Source organism: Micrasema longulum, unplaced genomic scaffold (genome assembly GCF_059751315.1).
Source record: "Micrasema longulum isolate JH-2025_06_02 unplaced genomic scaffold, ASM5975131v1 h1tg001285l, whole genome shotgun sequence".
Taxonomy (NCBI): Eukaryota; Metazoa; Arthropoda; class Insecta; order Trichoptera; family Brachycentridae; genus Micrasema; species Micrasema longulum.
In genome coordinates, this window is record NW_028278472.1 from 135,528 (window position 1) to 154,503 (window position 18,976).

Consider the following 18,976-nt stretch of genomic DNA (forward strand, 5'->3'; position numbering starts at 1 on the left):
CACACGAACATCGGCCACTGAACAGCGTGTCTCTGTCTTCCTTGTTAAAAGTTATATCTTCGTTCTCTTTTATTCCGATTTATTACTTTATCGGCGTCACGTTCATTTTTCGCGTACAAGGATAAAAAAAAAATTGTATTAAAACCTAGCATACTTGTACAAATTTTAGTTTCAAAATCTGGTGTAAAAATGTCCATTTGAAGATTACAAAAATTACAACTTAATCATTTAAAAAAATAACAGAGATATATCAAATCTTGTATCGGATGTAGACAAGTGTGGCATCACAGCCACAAAAGAGTTAACAACAAACGTGTAACTGACAATTTCGGTTTGCGTTTGTAGTTCTCGACATGAGTACCTGCAGACTGTTGTAGTGCTCAAAACATATAATGCTTTTTGCACTTATGGGCGACTCTTTTAGCCGCCGGCGTATTTTTACTCTAAGATATAAACGCAATTCGAGTTAGGTGCGTGATAGTAAAATATATTAGAAAATTCATAAGTGCAAACAATGTAAACAATGAACCCGCCAAACTAACACAGCAGACAATATTCTATTATAATAAATACTTCCTTTTTACCCAATTAGGAACAATGAAGTCATAATTCATATTTGCGAAAGTTGTTTCGATTTTCGAAGTCATTTCAATTTGATATTAATTTATCTTTATGGGGTATTTATCAAAGTTTTTTCGTCGAATCTTTAATGGTCATCAACACTGCTGGCGGCAAAATACAAATGGAACAAATTTTGCAGCGATTTCTTCTAAAAAAAGTACCTATGCGATCTATTCGCGTGCAATTTCCTTTGATATTTAAAATGTTGATTGTAGGTAACTAGGTTCATGTTAGCCACTGGGTATGTGTTTTTAAGCAAACGCCAAATATTATAGAAATCAAAATTTTTTTTAGAAAAAGACATATTTACGTTCTTATAATTTACCCAAATATTTCATTTTGAAGGCCATTTTCAATGAGTTTAAATAACTCACTATTACAAAATGGGAATCAAGCTGGCGTAGAGTGGGATTCGAACCACATATCTTTGATCCACGAGTCTGAGACACTACCCACGGGACCACAACACAATATACCGATCGTTCTAATAACATTGTTATTATTATAGTTGGATAATTTATTCAGCGCTATTTTGGTTAAAATCACCTCAAGGGCCCTGTACAGTAAATAATTATCCCAGCACGTCTTGCAGCTACCGAGCGCATGGACGATTTGAATTCTAGTTCCTCGTTTATAATTATGATAATATTTAACTAAGTATAAAGAACGAACTTGGAATGGGAAGAAGAAGGATTGAAAGAACGAGGCTGAGTTAAGAGGGCGGCGAAAAGACAGATAAAGCACAGCTTCTATAAGTCGCAAATTTGGACGGCGTAGGCAGCTATGCACAGACGAAGTTGGAGGTAGAAGTTGAAAGAAGCCAAGGCTCGATTTGGGCTTTAGGGCCATCGAAGAAGAAGAAAATACAAACCTAAAACAAGATGGCGCTTAGAGAAAACTGCAGGAAGCTTTTTTTTTCACAATAAGTGTTGCCAAATGATTGTTTTAAGCTTATCAACAGGCTTAAGTAAGCCCTAATAGATTGGCATTAATGAGTAACACTTAATTTTAACATTCTTAAAATTGACTTAAGTTAACAAAGTGTATAATTAACAAAAGGTATGTATATAGCATAATCTAAGCGGAAATGGTAAGTGTGATATCGCGAGTCAGGAGAGACAACACCGCTCGCTTCTAAAATGCCTGCCCTTGCTGTAGGAACACATCGACAGTACCGTTTAGTGAGATTTTGTTCACTGTTCTGAGATCCTCGGCAGAGGGGAAAAGAATCCGATGTTAGTTTTATAATTTCCGTTTATAAGTTACGGCGAGGTACATTAAGGTTTATCTGAGCAAGGATATCATGGGCATCTATACAGTTAGATACTCATTTGCGCAAGAATATCTAACCAGCCGAAATCCTTCTGAATTCTAAACTAAAGATATGAAAGTACTCTAGACGATCATAATAGTTGGAAAGTATTTGATCCGATTCTCAATATTAACGATTTTAAAAATTTACGTTAGACCGATTCAATCCGCGTTATATGAATATTATAATTAGGAAACCATATTATAGAATTAAATTCAAGCAAACTACGAACAAATGATTTATACAATGTAATTGCAATTTTCAGGCTTTTGAATGGCTTAGATATTCGCAAAATAAATCCACAGATTTTGGACGCTTTCTTTGAAATGTGGTCAATGTGATGGTTGAATTTAAGTTTGTTATCAAAAAGTATCCGAAGATCTCGAATTGTTTCGACGTTCATTAAATTTGTGTTATCGATTGAATAATTGAAAAACTTTGCCAAGTATCAAATACCATTATCCCCAGAAAACATTGCCGAAGCACCAAAAATAGAACGACCACGTCAATACATTTCAGGTATTTAATTTCGCTCGATAATCAGTTTTCAAAAAATGATTAAGTATCGCCAAATTGTGCGAACCAGTAAATCTCTCATTATAAATTTATTTAAGATAAATTGCAGAAACTGTTTCAGTTGTGTTTCGCTAATACGATACCATATCCAATAAACAGGAAACATAACTCAATATTAATAAGTTTCTATTCCGATCTTCCTTAATAAAGTTGTTATTTCGTTTTCAGATCGTCGGACGAGATAAAAGATTTTATCTGGGGGCCAAAAAGTGTAATATGAGTTATTAGTGAATATTTAAAAGGATTTATCACAATTATTAGAAAGGTCAAAAAATGTGTTTATCTTAGCAATGCTATCTACATCCCAATCACTTGGATTTATTTCTCATTAAAATTTGGTAAGGTATTCAAAATACTTAGAGCATTATTAAAACTAGATATTTGATAATGTCCTTACAAGACGAAACGCGTCACATACATTAAAAAAATAATATAAGTGGAATTAAATCCAATAAACGTGTTTTATTATAAATACCTTGCCAAATTTTAATACGGAATAAATTATTACTTATTGTTTCTGTTTTTTTCATAAATTTTTAATTTATTTTATTTTAATTAATTATTTACGGACAGAGTCAGATACTACTAACGGGTGTTTTTTTTGTCTTGATGTCCTAAGTTATGATATCCCGACTTGTCAAACTAATGAAAGTTTTTATTTCCAATGCATCACCTTAATTCAGAACTATCCTAAATCGCATACAAATCAATTTCGATTTTATTTATTTATAATAACACAATCATTGTGTTATTTATGCAACAGATTTTGTTGTGAGGAAAGATCCCATTAAATGACTATATTTCTATCGATGGTCATTCCAGACCAAAACGTTTTTAACATTAAAATAGCTATTTTAAACAAGTATTGATTAAGATAAAAACATTGCTTACCGGTGAAAGGTTGTATTATCCCCTTTTCTATATTTTCCAGATCGATTTATGCCGTATCTTAGCGTACATATAGGCATTTTAGTAATTGCGAAGAGAAAAGTAGGCGGGGACTGCTCGCAACTTACTAAAGTCCGTTCTATCAAACATATTTATGACTGGCGATGCGTAAGCTGATTCTCGACAGTAGGTATATAAATTTATTTTGTCACAGCGCAAATTGGAATATGAAAGGAAATTGGGATGGACTGACTTTCTGTAGATTTTTGGTTACTCTGGAAAGCCGCAGCAAAACTCCACACTGATAGTCTCTTCTTTGTCACATAAGTTTATTATGATTTAGTAAATAAATAAATATAAATTTATACATAAATCCATGTACAATATATATAAATATAAGGGCAGACATATTGCCTTAAAAATTAAAAACAAAGATTAACAAAATAAAAATATATGAAAAATTAACACTATACTATTAAGAGAGGAAAGGGGATGAGAAGGAAAAAAGAAGGATAAAGGAACAATTTAAATATTTAGATAGTGACATTTCAATCTTGACTTAAATGTAAATAAAGAAAGGGCGTCTCTAACATTGGGTAGATTATTCCACAATCGAGCGGCTACTACTGTGAAAGAGGAGGCAAGAAAATTAGAGCGATGACAGTGTATTAAAGTTACTAGAACGAAGAGATAGTTCGTGTTGTGAAAGAGGTTGGAAGAGCTCTCTCAGATTAACAGGCAAAGTCGGATTATTTAAAATATTTATTTATTTATTTTAAAGATCACAGATCATAACAGTCGACAATGATATAAAAACATTTTTTTTAAATACAGTTTAAAGACAGACCAGCAAAGTTTCTAAATAAAAATCATACATTTTATTAAATTGTGTTACAACAAAAGGATGCGTTTATGTGTATTTGTATGAAAGTAAGTGTAGATGTGTGTTTATGTGTATTAGTGTGGGAGTAAGTGTTCAGGTGTGTGCATCATTTAATAGTAAGTGGAATCGTATCACAGCAAGAAATAATAAGTCTTAATTTATTTTTAAATAAATTAAGGGGCATGTAAAATATATCAATAGATGAAAAAAAAACATATATTGTGAAGAAGTGATAGAATGTGAATGTTTCTTCTATGGCTGATACTGAGCCAGTGTAGTTGCGTGCGATACTCGGTTATGTGGTCAAATTTGCTAAGATCAAAAATGTAACATATACAAATATTCAAATTAATTGTATTTTTAATTTTACGCGATGCGGTATACCGAAATCGATTTGGCGATTTACGTGTATGTTAGTCGAGTTTTAAGCGGACACTTACCCCAGGTGACAAAATAATAAACTAAATAGTTTTTGGAACTTTATACAGATTTATACAGATTCATACAGATTCAAGTTGGTAAGAGAAAAGGAGACAGGTATAGGAATTTATTTACTCTGTGACACATTTGGGCTATTATAGCGTGTGAGCTCGCCAATATATGACAGTAAACATTTTATTGTCTTTGAATTTCCTAGAGTTTTAACCATCGAAAACAAAAGAAGATTGCAAATCAAATCAACAGACAATGGAAATTTGATGTGTATTATTTTAATAGATTGTTTATAACAGAAGAATACATAGAGAAATTTGCATTTTTATTTTTGGTAATAAAAACAGTCTAGTAAATTCGAAAAATAAAAATACGCTTTATATTAACAATATTAATTAAAATGCAAAAATAACATTGAATACTTGAAAAATAAATATCATTGAGTGTTACAAACATAATTTAAAAAACGGATAACGATTAAAAGTAAAAACTATCTTTAGTTTAATTCTTATGGCGATAAATACATAAACATTATAAAACAGGAATTATACAAATACAAAAATAATATTGTAACTAGGCGGCTACCTACACGGTTAAATTTCGAAACACCACGCAATTTCTTATCTCGGCTACGCTATGTAAAATGAAAAAAAAAAAAAATAATAATAATTTCATCACGTCATGAAGTCGCCCCTGGGTAGCGCCTGCTAACGTCAATCAACAAAAACATCCTCGTTTTAATTACAATATTTCGGCTACGCCATGAATCTCTTTTTTAAAAATAATTTCTCACGTCACAAAGTCGCCCCTGGGTAGCGCCTGCTAACGTCAATCGACAAAAACATCCTCGTTTTAATTCCAATATTTCGGCTACGCCATGAATCTCCTTTTTTAAATAATTTCTCACGTCACAAAGTCGCCCCTGGTTAGCGCCTGCTAACGTCAATCAACAAAACATCCTCGTTTTTATAACAGTATTTCGGCTACGCCATGAATTTCTTATAAAAAATGTCAAAACGTCACAAAGCCACTCTCTGAGTGTCGCTACTGACATCATTTACAAAAACATAATTATTTGTGCATTTTTCAGGTACGCAACATTTTTTTTTAAATACACCTACCTAACCGATAAAATACTATTAGTAATTAAACCAAGGTGTGCTTTAAAGTTCCGTATGGCCAAATAATATTATTTATTATTAGAATATTATTGACATGTAGTTCAAGCATTGCTGCATTCACGTTGCTTTACTTCTGAGAGCTCAACTGCTATGTTTTTCTATGGTTATGTTTAATGTCATCTGTCATGTATTGGAGAGCTCACAGGCTATACTTACGCCACACATTTTTAAAACGGCCTAACCAATGACAAATGGCTGCAGGTTGAGGGAACATATATTTGAACGCTCATGTTTACTCTAGTTATATACCTCAATGGAGAAAAGTGGTATGTTTATACACGGATAACTTAATTTTGGCTATAGTGGCGCACCTGTCACTTGGCTTTTTATCGTCGACTTCTTTATAGCTCTATGGGCGTTAAAATATGCTAATAAATAAAATAACGAATGATTGTTACACTTGAACCAGCTAATGACAGGTCCATATATCGGTCAACGATTTATTGAGTAATGTTTTCAACATCTTCCGAAGATTCATCTAATGGTAATTAGCTCAATAAATGTATCGAATTATGCACGATAATAAATATTGCACAGCACAAATAATATACTTTCCGTCACTGCCGGACTTTCCCCTATAGCACATAAACTACCGGTAAATATTTGCTGGTCATTTTGACACGGTATTGTTTATAATCACGCAAAACTCATTTAATTATAAAAAATATTTAATTGTTATCTGTTAATTGCACGCACCAACTGTGAGTGCAAAATTGTACAATGAGTTGCGTAATGAAATAAATGAAGCAATGTTATTTAATTAATTTACAATCAATAAAAAAAAACCTATCGAGAGAAAATTCAGGCTTACGGGAAATTGAATACATAAAATATTTTAAAAAGGTAAAAATTAGAGCATTAAATTGTATTATAAAGTTTCTTGAAAATGTACGAAAAATATAATATTAAAAAAAAAAAAAAAAACGCACTACTTTGAATGACGTCACCAGTTCATATGAATCAACCTATGATATTTACTTATTTATTTATTTATACTTTTACATTGTTTGTATTTTTTTTTTATACAGAATAATGTTCCCTCACTGGGGTGTCCCGTGCCGAGGGAAACATTATATAAGAGCTATGGAAGATTTGGGGTCTGCTTGCCGTTTCTGGACCAATGAGAAGAACCGAATGAGAATAAGCGGAAATGAACCTTTGACGTCACACACGTAGTTATTTCATACAAAACTTAAAAAAAATCGTATCGCTGGTAATATAATAATTAAAAAAAATATTTTTTTAAGTTTTTAGTTAGTCTATTAACAAATAAATGCTAACTAAAATGCTTTTTTTTCATCTATTGATATATTTAACCCGCCCCTTAATTTATTTAAAAATTAAGTAAGACTCATTCTTTCTGGCTGCGATACGATCCCACTTGCTATTTAATGATGCTCACACTTATACACACCTGAATACTTACTCCCACTTAAACACACCTCTATACTTACTCTCATACCGATACACATAAAAACACCCTTTTGTTGTACCACAATTTAATATGCATGATTTTTATTTGGAAACTTCGCTGGTCTGTCTTTAAACCGTATCTTTTTTATGTTATTATATAATTGTCGACTGTTTGTTTCTGTAAAATAAATAAATAAAAATATGGAAACTACTGAACGTTCTCATTTAAATATGTTATTGTCATGAAATTACACGGTGATTGTTGAGATTTTTTTCGCAAAAATTGCGATGTTTTAATTATCCACAATAATTATTTGAAGAAAGGTAAATAATAATTCATCTCGAAACATAAAAAAATGATTACTGTAATTTAATCTAAATTACTATATTATATTACAAGCTAGTTAATATAAATTAAAATTGATCTCAGATAGCCAAAATTTATCGCATTTCGGTTTAAGTGGGTTCGATTCTTTATTGAATATATTGCATTATTTCATTGGAATTATTTTAAGCACGTACGTCGCAAATGCAAAGAAAATCCAAAGACATGATAATTTACCTGGTAATTAACCGCTGTTTTATTTGGCTTGAAAGTTTGCGACAAAATCTCGTTCTCCGATAACACGTACAACTTAATTTACGCGATTTATATATTGTATAACTATACAATATATAATATTCGCATTAATGAGATGGTTTAGTGGTTTTTTTATTTGTTAATAGACTGTCAAATTAAGCCATTAAAAAAAATGTTTTGTTTTTGGTTTTGTATTTCTAAAACTACTCCGCATGTGGCGTCTCAAGTTCTCTTCCGCTTCTTCTCGGTCAGTTCTTCCGATTGGTCCGTTGACGTAACTAAACCGGAAATCTTCCACAACTCTTTTATCATTGCTTGATTCATATGAATTAGTGACGTGGTTCAAAGTAGATCGTATTTATTTTATTTAAATTTTTTTTTTTTGTGTATTTTTAAGAAACTTTGCCATATAATTTAATGCTTTCATTTTTACCGCGCATAAGAAAACATTTTTGTATCCAATTTCCCGTAGGGCTGAAGTTCCTCATTAAAGTACGTACGTCAGTTGATAGGTCTTGACGAGGATAATGCCAGGTTTTAAATAGGTTGATGTTAGGTTTTTCTCTTGAATACAGTGATTCGGGGAATCTAATGGACTTATGAACTATGATTTTCTCTTCGGCTTCATAATTTATTTTTTATTTATTTTATTTTCTTTTATTTAGGAAACATACAGTACATTTACAAAGTTTAATATTTTACACAATTAGACTTAATTCTAATGGACCAGTGAAGTTTCCATATTGTAAAGCAATTATATATAAGGTTAATTATAAAAGTATAAAAAATAGAAGGAAAAAAAACATAAATGAAAGTCGTTTAAAAATTAAAATTTAAGTAAAACTATATTTTTATAATGTTTTATTTTTGATAGATATCTGAATCGGGGTGTCTTTAAAACTGCAAAATGCCTTGAAAAGGTTGCTCTGATTTGCCCGATCGGACTTAATTCTCCAGGTCTGCTAACGAGCTAATAAAATGACTATCCCGTCAAAACTGGGAAAATTAGATTGAAGTGACGAACAAATTAACAATATATATATATATTGAGGTTCACTGACGTTCATAGGGACATTGAAAGTAGTAAATGTAAATTCGAATTCCGCAAATCTTTTATAAGCAATCAAATTTAAGTTCCATAAAACGAAAGCCAATTTTATTTATTGTTAGCAAGTGGAGATATGTAATGAGTTATTTTTGAGCTCGAAAAATTTTCATTATTGACCAGAGTAATTCTAATTGCACCTGAAAACTTGGTCCCATTGAAAATTCAGTTGGCGGATTTTGGTGTTTTGCATCTGGGTAAGCGGAGGGAACTTTCAGTTTAATTGAAGTACGTAATTAATGTATCAAAATAGCAGCACAGACATGTTTGAAGTCCTATAATATAGTCATATGTAGATTTTTAACATATGAGCCAGTAATATTCAATGATCCCTGTAAATGCGTAGACTTCTATGTCACGTATGTTTATGTCAAGATGTCGAAAATGCAATACATTTTTCAACGTTTACGGACAACGTGAAAGCAAATACACAACAGGTCCCGTTTAACTCAATTAAATGGGACAGATGAGGTTTTAATTAAAGGAAAATTCAGTTTAACCGGAAAATATGTACATAGCAAAAATGTTTGACATAAAATAAATAAAAATATCCAATTTCTAAAAACATTTTTAAAAAATTCTGCCATGATGAAATATTATTAAATATAGAACTAAATAAGAGAAAGTAATAAAATATATGATATTTTCTTTCGCTTCAAATGAGAAGAGCGTTTCTTTTCAGCTATATGGTAATACAAAAAGTATTTCGGTGATTCAGTTGATCCGGAAATTCGGTTAAACGGGATTCGGCTAAATGGGACCGTTGTGTATACTTACTATATTCAAAATATAATTCAGCGATTTGCGTACTTTTTACCATATCCCGACTAATATGCCTTACTTTATATATTGCTAGGAAAACTAGGTACAATATATTAGTCTATTTAAGGGTTAATATAAATCGCACAAATAAAAGTTATCACAACTGTTAGTTATTTGATCTTAGTAGATCTTTTTGACCAAATTTGGAATCCAACAATGTTTTGAGTATGTCCAAACGCTTGCAGACTGGCTGGACTTCCTCCCTAGGCAGTTATTCATATCTTAATTTGTTGCAAAAGAGAGGGAGAACATTTTTAAGTAGGGAATATGGAAGTCTAGGCATTTACAGGGCTTATGGCCTTTCATTGGCTGGTTTGAGTGGTCACTATACACACGATGTAACATTCACCATTCTGCCTATGTTTGAACATCCACATCCCTGTAAATGCCTAGACTTCCATATTCCCTTCTCAAAAATGTTTTCCCTCTCTGTTGTAACAAATTTAGAATTAAGAATCGCTTAAAAATAATCGCACAAATCGAGGGTGAGATTAATTTTTATTTATTTCGAGCGCTCGAAAGTATCACTGGGACCCGATAATCTATCTTAATATGGAAAGGTTTATTTTATGCATGTATTTATTCGCATACAAGAACGGCCTTCAAACGGCTTTGGGAGGTTCTTCAACTTTTCGCTACTTTCCTTTTTGCGACAAAAAAGGAGCAAGCCATAATAGAAGATTTAGATTATTAATAATAATAATTAGATCTTCTTGATTTAATCTGCTCTGAAATTATACTATACTATATTATACTCACTATGAACTGCTCAAGAGTCAGTGGCGAATTCGGAAAGAATTTCGCAATCTTTTTAAGTGAGTTTGTGAACGGTGGATTTAGTTCTATTTTGCCTAGCCTAAAAAAATTAAAAGCAAACCCTATTTTTAAACTAAATCAACCCACGAAATGCACTTAAATTTTGGCGCAAAATTATTAAAAATAATAATATCTAATACGTGATTGATCGTTGTTGTTTTGGTAATATATATTTTTTTTATTATAGGCAGACAGCCTTTGCTGATGTGGCCATATCTTGTGTACCGATTTTTATCTGCGTTGTTCTTCTTTAAAAAAACTATCCAAACGGTTTTTGAACTAGTTGACCGAAATGTCATGGACTACTAGCCATTGCAATTTATTCCAGTCTGAAACTACCCAGCTGGAAATGAAGTTTTTCTAGGGATTTGGGTTGAATTGGAGACGATAGAGCTTCCAGTTATGACCGCATAAATTCTTGTGCAGAGAGAGAAGGCGGCCATGGTAATCATTTAGTATCTTATACATTTCTATCAAGTCCCCCCTCTTTTGTAGTTTTGTACGTAAGTCCTAGTAGGCATCTTTTTAAGTAATTTTGGGATTTTCGTAACATTTATTTGAACTTTTTCAAGTATCTCGATGTCTTTAGTAAAGAAGGAACTACATACTCCAATATATGTCGTACATAGATCTTGTATATTTGAAGGAATATCTCTGGAGTAATATTTTGAATTGAATTGTTGCGATATTTTGATTTCCCTTTTTAATTTTATTCAGACACGATAGTGTGCAAAATTATCACTTGATAAACCATCCTATGATGTAAATTCTATAAATGCCTAGATTAGACATTATCCACAAAATCAAGAAAGGAGCTCTGCGCTGGTTTGGACATGTAGAGCGAATGGACAGCGAAAGAACGGCCAAGAATATTTACGATGCGAACGTTGATGGATGCAGAAATAGAGGAAGACCGACAAAGACATAGCATGACCAAATCCGACAAATACTTGTAGATGGGCATGTCAAAAGTCGGAATAATCGGCGCGCGTGCATGAGAAGATGTATGAATGTAGAGGAAGCGAGATATGTATGCAAATATAGAATGATATGGCGTTATATCTTCTCTGCCTAACCCTACGGTGAAACAGCGTGATGTTTTTTTTTGTTTGTTTGAATGCCTAGATTTCCATATTCGATTTTTTAAAGGGTCTTTATTTTCGGTGTCCGGGCTGAAAAAGAATATACTCGTGTACTGTTCTGTGTGTGAAATTGAACGAAAACCCCGAACGATCTTTTTATAGTTGGTTCTACAATGCAGTATTTCATTATCCTAAAAATGACCCAGACAGTTAGCAATTGGAGTACCGATGCAGTTTTTTATGCACCACAGGGTGCAAATAGTGATGATGACGATTATAAACTGCCAAGGAAGTAAAATCCAGTACTTTTGTAAAAATAATTTAAAATACTCGAAGCATTGTTGATTTTCTTCATCATTTGTTTCCTTAATTTTTAACTTGGTCTAAAATGAGTAACTCTTTCAGGTAAAATGAAAAAATCGAGTGGAGATTACTCCGACTAATTGCGGAGTGTTTGGCGCATTCGCATACTGTTCTCGAGGTCCTGGGTTCGATTCCTAGCAGCACGGAGGAGAAATATTGATTTTAAAAGTTGTTGAAATAGTATTTTTTTATTGTCCGTGGACTGGCACCTGAAGCGTGTGACTGATCACTTAACCGATGATTCAAATACTTTTTGGTTTACTTATGCAGTGGCCCACGCACCACTGTGTGTGCACAGGGGAACGATGATGATCATGGCGGAAGTTTAGATTTTTTCTGAGACTTTCTAGATATAAGGTTTATTGTTACGAATAATTTTATGAGGAATTGCAAAAAAATAAAGAGCTATTTGATATAATATTTTACAAACTTATTTAAGCAATGTCTGGGTCAATACTTGGCAGTGACAAAGTTATCTCCGAACATTGCAAAAAACACGATCAAAAGAAAATATGTCGCACTAAGTAGCCGCGTTCAGATTGTTTTAATACAAACAGGTTCGATAGCCGAATCGGCCATTACTTTTATCAACAAATCTTTAGGTAGTCGAACATTTTTTTGAGCCCGCAAAGTCGTGTTTCCTGTCACAATATAAAGCTAGAGAATTAAATATATCAACTGCTTAATTGAATCAGTTCGACGCCGTTATTTCTTGTTTTATTGGGTACGTTTTCATTGGTGAAATTCATGACAAATTACGATAAGATTATCATTATTTTTGTGTCCGTTGTATCTTAAACTATTACGGAAACGAATAATTAATATGGAATTATTTAAATTATTTGAAATAAAATAAATTGTCACTCTATCAAATTAATATGCCTTTAATTCCAAAATATTTCTCTCCTTTTAATAAACTGCGCTAGTTGCCTTAAAAGTTAAGGTAAAATGTTTACAATGTAACAATTAATTTTACTGAATTTAAGGGTGTTATATTTAAAACTCTGAGCTCATATTATATTACTCGCAGTTTCATGCACTGGAGTAAATATTATATTTGAAACGACATCTTATTTTCACATTAATTTGGTCTTAACCTATTGTGGACATCGCCAGAAGCCTACTGAGCATGAGACCCGTTTAATTTTCAATTAAATATACGGTGTATTTACCTTAAGTCTTGTGTGGCTGTGATGTCAAACTAGTCTACATTCGATACAAGACATGATTTATTTTTTTGCTCCACAATAGGTCAGGAGGCCTAATTATAGTGGTAAATTACAATATAGAACACCCAGGCTTGAGAAAAATCTTTTTAAATTTTATTATTTGATATTTATTTATAAACGCTAACTGATTATTATGATTACACACATTTAACAAAATATATTTTTCCTTTTAAATTCATATTCGATAAAAATATTTGTAACATCTTTTGTAAAGGTTGTCTGAATCTTTTATTTAGTTTTGTCTGGTAGTTTTTTGTATAGTTTCGACTGTCTCGACTGTCCTTGTCTCGTTTTAGAAAGTTGTAAATTCTATGTCGGCCTCGTAGTGTAATTATCAGCGCGTTTGCCTACCATGCAAAATGTCCCGGTTTCGATTCCCGACATTGTTGATATGAAATATTAATTTAAAACGGTGTTTTCAGAATATAATATTTCATAGTCCCTGGAATGACACTTGAAGCTTAAAACTGATAATCTTACCTTCGTAACAAAAATGTTCATGAAACGCTCCGATTGGGGCACCAATGCAGTGCCATATGCACCATTAGGTGTGAAAAGGGAATTATTTATTATTTATTTATTGTTCTGATATCCTCGTATTGTGTCTATGTTGATTATATTTTTTTTAAAGTTTTAGTTCTTCTTCTACAATTACATCAGTGGCTAATTTAGGAATTAATTTTCAGGATTTTAGTTTAAATAGATCAGTTAGATTTAATTGCTTAGTTTGTTTGAAAAGTTCTTCAGTTGCTGTGAGATAAGGGAGGGCATATAATATACTAACTCAAATATTTTATTTACCTGTCCTTGTAATCGGTTTACGTCATCTTGATTTTCTATTTCCCATAGTAGTTGCATATAATATGTTTTAAAATTATGATTTTAGTTTTTACATACACTTAAGAATAGGATAAGATTTTTTTATGTTTTGAAACAAAGTTTTTGATTTAGAAAAAAAGGGACGCTTTAATGTTGCCCCTTTGCTGATTAAATTGCTGAAATGAATTATCCATGTTAAGTGTATGCCTATTGTTAGTCCTGAGAATTTGTTCAATGAGAAAGTTCAGTGTCTTTTTTAATTTTTTTATTTGTTCATAAGACTATTAAACTAAGCAAAAAAAAAAAAAATTTTACGTATCGTATTATCAGCGCTATGATTTTTGAAAGTTTTGTATTTCTGAAATAACTCCGCGTGTGACGTCAGAGGTCGTTCTCTGTTAGTTCTTTCCATCGCTTCGTTTACGGTAAGCCAACCGTATATCCTTTACAGCTCTCACATCATTGGTTGGTTCATATGAACCAGTGACGTCAATCAAAGTAATCCGTTTTTATTTTTTAAAAAAATATTATTTGTTCCGTACATTTACAAAAAACTTTGCCATAAAATTTAATGCTCTAAATTTTACCGCGCGCAAGAAAACATTTTTTGTATCCATTTTTCCGTAGGACTGATGTTCCTTGTTTAAACTCAACTTTTTCCAGATTCAAAATGCATAATTTCACTTTTTTTTTTTCATTAAATGTAAGTATGTTTGTGTTTGTTCATTTAGTCAACATAGTTTGGTCTTCATTTATGTCATTGTTTGTTAATACGTCAGATCGATTTATATAGAATAGTCCAGGGGTTCCCAAAGTGTGCGCCGCGGCGCCCTGGTGCCCCGTAGAAAGAAAAGAGGGGCGCGCGGGCGCCGTGAGTCGATTCTCTATCATTTTACGACACCACAAATATTCGCGGGTATCTGTAAAGCTTAAAAAAAATTCATTCCGTTTGCCACATCATATTTATGTGAAGCTGGATTTTCGGCTGTAGCTGTAATCAAGAACAAATACCAATGTTTCTTTTTGAAAAAAGTATGTGTTTAAGTACTAGTAATTTGTACCGTGTCGCAGTCGGCAGTAGGCACATTTCTATTTATTTTTGTAGTATGTAGTGCTGGGAACCATGTTGAATTTAATTTATTATTTATTGAGCCCAAAAGATAAGAATCCCCTGGAAACGGAAACTGTTTATAAACTAAGTTGCCAAGGATGTGATAAAGTGTACATAGGACAAGCAGGGCGCACAGCAAAGAAAAGGATTGACAAACACAAAAGAGCGTGTAAACTTGGGCATCCTGACAAATCTACAATTGCGGAACACTTTATAGACACCGGACATTTTTTCGCATTTGAACTGAAAATTTTGCGTAAACCCAGTAATTACAGTGCACGAATAATAAAAGGGGCAATTGAAATCCACAGACACCCAAATAACATAAACAAAGACGACGGGCTTAAATTAAACTCAACATGGTTCCCAGCACTACATACTACAAAAAGAAAAAGAAATGTGCCTACTGCCGACTGCGACACGGCACAAATACAAGTAGTTAAACACACACTTTTTTCTACAAAACACTCAGTTTACCCTGAAGATGGCCCCTGCAACGGTAGCCGAAACGTCGAAACAAATCCAACACACACGGTATCACCAAAAAAATAAACATATTGATAACAGTGACCGTGATAACCGTCGAACCTATTTAAGAACAAATATCGTTCAAATATCAAGGTGGAGCAAGAAATGAGAGTAGCAGTCTCAAGTCTTATTCCCCGCTTTGAAAAACTGTGCGAAAATCATCAATCTCACCCACCACATTGATTTGACTGATTGACTATCGTATTTATTTTTTTTCTTAAGTCTTTTTTGTTGTTCTCTGTTGAATTCTTATAAATATAATAAAACTCAATTTCATATTGTGGATGTTTTAATGTTTGTGCCCATTAACCAACTTTTATTGTAGCTTATTTCTTTCGACTATAATATATAGTCACCATATCTATTTCAAATAGCTTACTAATGTTGGGTGCCGTGACAAAATATCCAACTTGTAAGTGCTCCGCGGGCTAAAAAAGATTAAGAACCCCTGGAATAATCCAATGTCGTCGTCATTCATAATATTTTTTTCTTTAAAATTGTACAGTGATTAGTCATTAATCTATAAAATATAATAGAATAGTGAATCCAAAATAGATCCTTGTGGTATTCCAAAATTTACTGTTTTTATTTGACTTTTTCTTTCATTTATGCAAGTGTATTGCTTCCGATTTGTTTAGTAATGTAATTTATTTTATGTTTTCTTACCGGGAATCGAACCCTTGCTTGCGTGTCTCAAGTGTCGTATTCACTACACCACGGAGACTACCTCCGTTGTTGTATTATTTGTAATCTACACATTTTCACACCGGATTTGGAAATTACAACCGCATAAATAAAGGTTTCAGCTTTTTAAATTCACAAACATCAACAGATGAAAGAATATGGTTGTTCAAATATGGGCAGAATGGTGAATGTTACACAGTGTGTAAAGTGGTCACTTAAACCAGCCAATGACAGGTCATAAGCCCTGTAGATGCCTAGACTTCTATATTACCTTTTCTGAAATGTTCTTCATCTCTGTTGTAATATATTAATTTTATAACTATGCTTAATTTTAATAAAAACAAATATTTATCCTTGCTACGCGAAAAATAAATGTAACGCCAATACAGGAATAAATCTGTATAAGATAGAGCACGAAGATAGAACTCATAACAAGGAAGACAGAGCCGCTGTTCTGTGGCCGGTGTTTGTGTGAAATAGATTCAGTCAGTTATTGACAGTAATGGGGGACGCACGCATGTAAAATGTCCGGCGTATTTATAAAACAGGGCTAAATAATTTGTAAATTTTTATAAATTATGTAAAAAGAATTAATAAATAAGTATGTCTCCATGTTTTTTTTATTTTAATATGTCTGAACTTTAGAATATTCCGTCTTTTGCTAGTAGTAACACGATGTTACATCACCGCGCGCGAATTATTTACCACAGCCTTTCAAGAGTTCAAAATGAACCTGAAGCATAATTGAATATGGACATATACATATTTAAACAGCGATGACAAAGCTATTTGAAAAAAATCATATGTACCTGCGTCTCTAAACACGAGCACCTTGCTGCATTAGATAAGTAGAAACTTTAAGTATAAAATTAAAATGCGTATTTAACCACATAATTTTTAAAAATATTATATTTTTAAAAATTAAATTATTAAAAAAAAACCTAAGTCTAGGCAAAAAAATAAATATTACCCTGTAAGAAACGAACAAAGAAGAGGTATTTATAAGTTGCAATTTTATTATACACTATCAAACAAACATAATATCAAATACATAAAGCAATATTAGAGCAACATTGATGTTTAAGCTATTAACTTTTTTTTGTTGATGGAAGCAATACACATAAATCAAGAAAAATAAAATTTTATTTCGATTCACTATCAAACATTTATTCTTATTAGGATGGTGATTAAAGCGTAAGACTGATCATCTTTCGTTCGTGTAACAGATGATTGAGATTTACTATGTTTCGTGTAGGACCATCGAGTGGAGATAAAAAAAATGTCAGTATTGATTTTTGGTCACTTTAAAGTTGCCTTGAACCCACACCGATGCACAAATTTTATCTTAGAATTGGAATTGTTCCACCCAACAACAGGAAAAATGTAACAGCGGACACCGAGAGACACACACAGATCCATGATCTTAGATACACTTTTACGACCATCGAATGGCTCCTCCGAGACAGGGAACGAGAAATAGTTTCCTCAAAGCCTCAACTGACTTAGAGACCTCTGCAAGAGAGGATATGTGGAGAGAGGAACTCGGCTACAGGCTGTGGATAACCCCACCCGAAAGTACAGACACCGCTCACAGTTTGGACTTCCCAACGTAGAAAACTCTGACCAGACTGCGTGTATGGGTGACTAGGTGCAAATATAATCAACGGATGTGGGGTTTTCTGGTGGAGTGGAGATGTGCAGAATGATCCTCATCTGCTGCGGTGTCCACAAATGCGGCTGACTTGTGAAAGGATGATTTGAGGATGGCCACTGACAAGGCGATATCTGTTGCTGCACATTGAAGTGGCAAGGTCTGAAGTCCAGACCCGATAAGTAAGTGAGTTCAAAGTTTTTTGAAAATTAATGGTTAGTGATAATCTAAATTATAATTCCCGCTTCTGTCATGATGAAACTAATTAATTTAGTCTAATGTGTCAACTTAGCTCTACCAAAGCAATAGGCTCTTCAAACACGATCCCTCCTGAGCTTAGCTGATCGTGGTAAAACTTCGATTCTTCGAAAAGCAGAAGAAGGAAGAGCAGCAAATAATCTCAACCTTCCTTTCTGGTTGGAAGTCGCAAGAGGAGCTATAGTCACTGTGATAGCATCAGGTGCCCCATAGTCCTGGGATGGAGCAGGTGTCGGCAACTCCAGAGTCTTACCAGCTGGTCTCCATCCGCTAGGAGGATACGGACCTGAAGAACTTGACAGGTCAGGATCAGAGGCATCAGGTAGAACTGTGGTCAAATCAGGAAGGTCAGTGGTAGTTAGCTGTTCTTGTCTTGAAAATTGAACGAAACGCTGCCTGTCAGATCGGAATTTTCGAGGCTCGCCACAAACTAAAGCAACGACTCCCATAACAATCAAACACCCAAAACTCTTCATTTTAAAGAAATCTGATTGTGTCTGACTTTCAGAGGATAGAAGACGCGGATCAACTGATAATTTTTAATAAAATAAAACGTCTTATATACTCAATTATATTGTTATGTTTAGCATTGGATCCCCTTAATCAAAAAGTCTAAAGGACA